Source organism: Haliotis asinina, chromosome 1 (genome assembly GCF_037392515.1).
Source record: "Haliotis asinina isolate JCU_RB_2024 chromosome 1, JCU_Hal_asi_v2, whole genome shotgun sequence".
NCBI lineage: Eukaryota > Metazoa > Mollusca > Gastropoda > Lepetellida > Haliotidae > Haliotis > Haliotis asinina.
In genome coordinates this window covers 61,176,082-61,184,786 of record NC_090280.1, presented here as the reverse complement: position 1 = coordinate 61,184,786, position 8,705 = coordinate 61,176,082, and positions in this window count along the sequence as shown.

Sequence of the window (8,705 nt, the reverse complement as noted above, 5' to 3'; positions counted from 1 at the left end):
CAAGCTCTCTATGACCAACTCCCGAAGCCCTGTATTATAATGGGAGATTTAAATGGGCACAACCCTCTCTGGGGTAGTGTAAATATAAACGCTAAAGGTAAGTTGTTGGAGGACTTCTGTTCTGACAACGATTTATGTATTTATAATGATGGTTCCAATACGTATTTACACCCTGGGACAGGGACCTATTCTGCTCTTGACCTGTCACTCACAAATTCAGAACTACTTAATGAATTCGAATGGTCAGTCCATGATGACCTCTGTGGAAGTGACCATTTTCCTACTACATTAAAAGCTGTAACTCCATCCGATGTTCCTCCATCATCAAGACGGAATTTTAAAGAGGCTAACTGGACTTTATATGAAACACTGTGTGCTGAAAAGCTTAAACCTGAACGTTTTACTGACGTTCCTGATGCTATTAAATGTTTTTCTGATGAATTGAACTCCATAGCTGATGAGTGTATACCAAAGTCCTCTGCAGTTCCACACATAAGAAAACCATGGTTCAACGATGAATGCAAACAAGCTAGGAAGGCAAGGAAAAAAGCAGAACATTATTTCCGTCGCCATCCTATGGTGCATAATTTGAATAAATTTAAAATTTTAAATGCTAAAGCACGGCGTACTTTTAAACAGAACAAACGCCAATCTTGGCAAAATTATGTATCTAAAATAAATTCTCGGACACCCATGTCCAAGGTATGGAATATGGTCCAGAAAATTAAAGGTAAAGGTACTAAATCTACTGTCAATCATCTTAAACATGGAGATCAAGTACTTACCGATAAATCAGATATCGCAAATAAACTGGGTGAAACCCTTGCTAAACACTCTTCCTCTTCTAATTATTTACCTAAATTCCAGCAGTATCAAAAACAACAAGAAAAGAAAACTATTAATTTCAACTCAGATAATGGGGAAGATTATAATGAAACGTTTTCTATTCATGAGCTCCATACTGCTCTTGATCAAGCTCATGATACTGCTACAGGAGCTGATAACATACATTATCAACTCCTGAAGCACTTACCAGAATCCTGCCTAGAAACTCTCCTAAATATTTTTGATGATATTTGGACATCGGGTAACTTTCCTTCATCATGGCGTGACGCCATAGTAGTACCCATACCTAAACCTGGACGTGATCATACCGATCCATCCAATTATCGTCCAATTTCGTTAACTAGCTGTGTTTGCAAGACCATGGAACGCATGATAAATAATCGACTTGTTTGGTACTTGGAAACAAATAACCTTATAACTGATATACAGTGTGGTTTCCGTAAAAACAAAAGTACTGTCGATCACTTAGTGCGACTGGAATCATTTGTTAAAAATGCACTGATTAATAATCAACATGCTGTGTCTATCTTTTTTGATCTTGAGAAGGCATATGACACAACCTGGAAATATGGTATTTTAAGAGATTTACATGACTTCGGCTTGCGAGGTCGTTTGCCTCAATTTATTGCCAACTTTTTAAATAACAGACAGTTTCAAGTTCGAGTGGGTTCTACCCTGTCTGATCATTACAAACAGGATCAGGGTTTTCCACAAGGCAGTATTCTGTCTGTCACACTTTTTAGCATCAAGATAAATAGTTTATCAAAAGTTTTAAACGATTCAATTGATGGATCGTTATTTGTGGATGATTTTAATATTTCTTGTGGGAAAAATATGCATACCATTGAACGGCAACTGCAGCTTTGTTTAAACAAAATAAATAAATGCTGTCTTGAAAACGGCTTCAAATTTTCTAAATCGAAAACTAACTGCATACATTTTTGTCGTAGATATAAACCCCATAAAGATCCTGAACTGTCTCTACATGGGACGCCCATTAAAGTTGTGAAGGAAGCCAAGTTCTTGGGTCTAATCTTTGATTCACATTTAACTTTTTTACCACATATTAAATCACTTAAAACTAAATGCCTGAAAGCACTTGACTTGTTGAAAGTTGTTTCAAATTCAAAATGGGGAGGGGATCAAGCTACCCTTCTCCATCTCTATCGATGACTAGTTCGTTCTAAACTTGATTATGGCTCAATCGTTTACGGGGGAGCCTGCAAAAGCAATCTTAAACTTCTTGATCCTGTCCATCATCAAGGTCTGAGACTTTGTCTTGGATCTTTTAGAACTTCACCTATTGACAGTCTCTATGTTGAAGCTGATGAACCTTCTCTTGAGCAGCGCCGTATAAAGTTAGCTTTACAATACATTACTAAATTATACTCTAATCATTCTAACCCTGCATATAACTGTGTTTTCAATCCCCTTTATGAGGATTTATACAACAAAAAGTCTTCTCTTGTCCCGCCTCTGGGACATAGAATTTCACCTTTTCTTTCTGCTGCTGGGATTCAGCTGGAAAACATAGCTCCCTCCCGTCTTCTTTCTTCTACTCCCTGGCAGTTGGTCAGGCCTCAAGTAGACCTAACATTGACCACATTTAAAAAATCAGAGACTAATGAATTACAATATAAGCAAAAATATAATCAATTAAAACATAAATATAGCAATTATAAATCCTTATTTACAGATGGGTCCAAGGATGGTGGCTCTGTGGCTTGTGCCACTGTCATTGGATCCAGAACAATATCTTCTAGATTACCAGTTAGTAGTTCTATTTTTACAGCTGAAGCTAACGCCATATTAACAGCTCTCAAATATATTCAAAGACACCCTAAACGTAAACAATATATAATCTATTCAGACTCTCTTTCTTGTCTCCAGGCGATTAAAAATTTATCATGTAAACATCCACTTTTAATTGACATTATTGAATTGTATCATAATCTTGCTACTGGCCAATACGACATCGTCTTCTGTTGGTTACCCAGCCATGTAGGCATTTCAGGGAACACAATGGCCGATCTTGCTGCCAAGGCAGCACTCAACAAATCTGTGACACCGCTTCTTATTCCCTACAGTGATTACAAAGCCACCATTAGATCTTACATCCGTGATCTGATGCAAAAGAAGTGGGACACCCAAGTGGGTATAAATAAATTACATGAGATAAAACCTTACATTGGTTATACCCACTTGGGCTGTCAATCCAGATTTGAAGAGGTCATACTACGACGATGTCGTGTTGGCCACACTAGATATACTCATGCATACCTGTTGAAAGGTGAGGATCCTCGATTTTGCATCCCTTGTGATGAGAGAGTCACGGTCAAGCATATTCTGCTTGACTGTGTTGAATTCTCCATCACAAGGGATAAATATTTTACAGTTAAAACAATGAAGGATCTTTTTACCAACGTTAATTCTCATTTTATTATAGGTTTTTTAAAAGAAATTGATTTTTTGGGTGAATTTTGAATAGTATGTTTCTGTAAATAGATGTATTTTAATGATTGGTAGTTTGAATTAGTAACTTGAATTGTTGGTGGCTGTACCCTCAAAGGGGGTTGAAGTATTGTAAAATTATTGTCCTCCTGAGAGGGTACGTAAGTCCACAAACATTCACAGTAAATTTAAGTCTGCCAGGTTTTTAATCGTAGTATTCGTGTTGTTTTAATTTTGGCTAACCTTTCGTACAATCGCCAGCAGCTGAGGGGATGATGTAAATCCAACTAGGGTCCATGCAGGTAGCAAAGGTACTGTAAGTCCCCATGGTCCCTAGTGTGGTGATCTACCTTCAGTTGTTGGCGATCTATAGTCTGTTTTTATTATGTATTGTCTAAATAGTGCTATTAGTTTTAACTTTCCATACCAGTTTTACTTAAAACTGTGATATGCTAGTTGTTTTACTGTCCTCCGTTGACAGATTTTTCCATATGCATATATTTAATTTAAATGTTCTCGTCACGATATGGCTGAGATATTGCCGATGTGACGTTAAACATTAACTCACTCACTCACTCACTCTTGTTTCTGTTAGCTTTACGTGAAACCGGTTGTTCTTTGGTTTATTATTCCTAGTATTGGGCGATTTTTCTTTGGAAACTCTGTGAAGTTTCTCCAAGGTTCGAGCGGCTGCATAGACACAACAATGAACTTCATATAATGAACAGTCAGCAGGAAGTTTCATATAAATAATGTCATTTAATAAATCAGTATTATTATTAGCATTTATCACAGATAATTCAGGATGATTACTGTTAAACAATCCGAACAACTCTTAGTTGTTCCTCTCATGATGTTTTCAGGAAAACGGCACTTTATATAAACATTAGTTGAGGCCAATGAATTTCGTGGATGTTTGTAATTTCAAATCAGCTGAACATAAATATCATTATATGGTGAAATGATGCAAGACATTTTTATTTGTATTTAGCATGCCTCCATGTACAGATTAGACATAAATGGAAAAGAGACTGTAATTTAGCTGGGTGAGCTTTACAATTCTACATATATGTTTTACTATGTCCGTGTGTTTATGTTGTACGGTACCATGGGCCTGTGGCCGTAGTTCTGAAATAAAGAATGCGTGGATACTGTAGTACCAGCTTCATATGATTGTCTGTCAACTAAAATTCTGCATCATTGTCCATCCAAGCGTATATTTTTCCGAGCTTGGGGATCAAACCTTTTCAGACAGCGGGAAAGTTATAATTAGTACCAGAGTACTACTTTATAGAAAAAGTCATTATTTAATATTACCATTCAAAGTGATATATTAGCATTCAGGTAATAGAAACATATAAATATAGAATTTCAGTTAGCTTATTTATGATCAGCTATAACTATGAGAACGATAGACATGGATACTGTAGTACCATAATCAACATCGGGGAAAGGACCTCTACACTAGAAAGGAAGAATTGTTGTAATAAGTTATCTCTCCCTTGGTTATACTTCGCTTTATAGTTTGAAATGGCCTATATGCTTAAAATTGAAGCTGTAGAGTAGCTTCATACAAGTCTAAATGACCGGTATATTATGTTGTAAAGGTAATCTAATAACCAGAAAGAAATAGCAAGCCAAGCCTGGTATACTAGAGTAGAGGTAAAGGTATGCTTAAGTAAGGCCACACCAATTTTATTTTTTAATTTGTGGATCCCGCCGGTGGTATTTTTTCAAGAATAGACCACCATCCCCCAAATGAAACACATAAGTGAAAAGTAAATGAAAACCAAGTGAAGAAAATGTTCATTGTTGTTTTTTTTGTTGCTGTTGTTGTTTGTTTTTGCCCCATATACACTTCATAGATTGCGAAACGAATAGTACTTTTAGTATTTAGAAAGAGTATTGACCCCCCTCCCCCCCCCCCCCCCCCCCCCCCCCCGGTCATTTCATTTCATTATTGTTGGGTATTATTGGGCACCCCCAATTTTGTATCAAGAAATTATAATCTGTTAATTGTTTCTGTTTTAGATATATATTTATGAAATCGAAAATCTTAACCAGTTACCAGCTTGTGTTAACGCAACTTACAACTTGGTCTCTTTGTTGAGCTGATTCCCCACAACGACCATTTGGGAGAGACACTCAGTGTAATCATAATAATACTGCATTTGGAGCTACTCTGGAAACTACGAGTGTCTCTGAATCTGAACTTTGGACTGCTTTTGTAGAAATAGAGGCTGCCTTTGACCGACAAGTCAACATCTTGAGGATTATACATCGAAAACACCATCTGTAACTAGTATGTGATAGTCTGTCATATTCTAGTATTGATCCTTTTACCGTTGCATAGCCCAGTCATGTTCTGGTGCCCATCCCTTCACAGTTCCACAGCCCTGTCATGTTCTGCTGCCCGGTATGTACCGTCATTATACACCTCTGAATGACTTTGATTAACCAATCACAATCCAATAATTACTAAGTCATGGTATGATTCATAATTATTCATGAGGACATGCATATGATCATGATATAGAATCGCACAGTGGATGGATGAACGAACACATTCTGTTGTGGAAACTGATGTGTCGCTGCCTTTACGTCATTGTAGTCTCGGATGTGAAATCAATATGAAACCCGTATAAAGGATGCAGATGTAGGCGTACCTCCTAGTGTATGACATTGACATCAGCGGTAGTATGAAAACTATATACCAGACATGAATGCATAACAAGTTAAGAACTGATTCGATGTCATGCATAAGAAATGCTATGCCAGAATAGCTATTCTTCATGGCGTATTCGAAATCCACATGGCGATTACACAAACATACATGTCCGTCTAGGTATTTTGCTGTCAATGACAACAGTGCTGAGAGGGTTTTGTCTTTAAATGCACACGGAGTCGGGATTCAGACCTATAGGGAAGTTGACGGTCGCTTACATCATTTCAAAAGGAAAATAATCGCCCTCTAGAACAAAAGGATCGTTTATTCATTTATCATACTTATTTTACTCTCAAAGTCCACAACGTTTACTTGTACTATGGGCCCTTGGCCAGCTCTGGATAAAGTGTGGTCCATTACAGTGTACAGACACATTTTATAACTGCAATGTTGCTAAATATTTACGAACACTAGCTCATTCTAAAAGACGTCTTATGGTAATATAAACCTGAAGTAATGCTTACAGAGAAATCTTTCGTCATGTGCGGATACATAAGTGCCAAAACCTTCACAGTAAATTTAAGCTTATCATATTTAATAAGTACCCGGATTTCTGATTTTATGAAAGCCAATTTTACAGATGGAAGCGTGTTTGAAATTATGGTTCAGTGTTATTCTTCTTGCTTGTTCTATTATTTATTATGAATTTAATGCTTGTTTTGGTCACGCTATGGCTGAAACACTGCCAATGAGAGATTAAAATTTTAACTCACTCGCTCTAAGACGGTAGTATGCTTAACATGGACTCCATTTCTAACACCTTCAGCAGAACACAGTGGGTCTGTAGATGCATTATGTAGTCTTAACGTCAGTGACACTGAGGGGGTCGATGCTGACGTTGCATGGGTCATAGAAAGTCGGAGACGAATGAATGAGCGAGTATAGGTTAACGCCGCACTCAGCAGTATTCCGTCTTCGGCGACTCTGTAAATAATCAAGTTTGAACCAGAGCATCCGGTGATCAACAGCAAAAACATCGATTTACGCAATTAGCGACAATCGTGAGTTACTGAAGATAAAAATGTACCCGGATCTTTTCAGGTTCGGAGACGAATCACATTTTTGCCAATGCTAGATATTGACAGAACCCTGTCTATCCTAGGAACCCTGATTGGCAGGAACGTTGTTTCTATTTTAGAATAAAGATATATGTACATACGCTAATGCGTATACCTTAATAGGTCTATATGGTCTCCACTCCATACACTTATGTCTTTACATGTGTGGCAGAAGACTGGAACATTGAAACGTCAAAGTCAAGTAAGATTCGTTTCTGGAGCCCAGCTTGAAAATCATTCAGTATCGTTTCATCAAAACAGCAGATAGATCAAAACATCTTGAAGCGGTTGCCTGTTGCTATTTGCAGATTGTTGATTTTCATGATTTTCATTGGATCATTGGATGAAGAGTTATTTACAAAAAAATGGGTCCGCATGCACTTCATGCCAAAATGTTCTGTAATCTGATGATCAAACACGATCAAATGGTATACGATTCCCGGATACTGCAAGACTACTCGATGCGTATAGACACATAGAAGCATCACAAACAATCGCTTTGTTGTGTCATCAGCAGTGGTGACGTCATTCAAATCATATTGTGACATAAAGTCAGAATGACGTAAATATTTCTCTACAACTGCGACATTTAGGTTTATGCCAATACGTTTTTACATTTCAAACCGGCTGCATCATTTGCTCTCCATACGGCTTCGATAACAGCACGTGGAGCCGTACAGCCCATAACATATATCATTACCATAAGGTGTCGCCAACATTTCTCGATGTTGGGATTCCCAAACAGAATTGTCCACATTTATCTATGCTATGCCTAAGACACAGCCAAATGCACCATTTGCTGATTTTCTTTGACTTGAATTGGTTGATAGCGTGTCATTGTAACCTGTCGATCTGAAGCAGTGCTGATGGATTGTCCATTTCTCAAAGAAAGCTTCACCAGCTATAATATTCTTGAGGGCATTGCCATAAAAGGTGACTATGCTTGTCGTAAGAGGCGACTAACGGGATCGGGTGGTCAGACTAGCTGACTTGGTTGACACATGTCATCGGTTCCCAATTGCGCAGATCGATGCTCATGTTGTTGATCACTGGATTGTCTGGTCCAGACTCGATTATTTACAGACCGTCGCCATATAGCTGGAATATTGCTAAGTGCGACGTAAAACTAAACTCACTCACTCACTCACTCACTCACTTGAGGGCATTAAACAAGTATCGGCTACTTTATTACACATTCTTAGCGTGAAACAATTCTTTTAGTCACTTTACCCCCAACTATTAACGTAAGGAGTGTAATATTTGAGCAAATGCGTTATCCGAACATTCTGAAAATTCATGGTATACTAGGCACATAAAGAAACTGTGCATAAAAAATATTAAAATCTGAATTTATCAAACCTGTGTAGATCGAACATGCATGGACATGCCACGTTCCGTGACGTCATTAGTTTCGTCCTATCATGAAGCCACTTGGATGGTCCGTGGGAGAATGTCTCAACGACAACTGGCTGCACATTTCCGCTACCACCGGAACACCATTTCTGCACTGGTGAGACGCTACCAGAACACAAATGACGTCATTGATTGGCCACGTTCTGGACGTCCACGTGTAACAACGCCAAGACAGGACAGATGGATAGGGGTGACCAATCTTCGCCACAGGT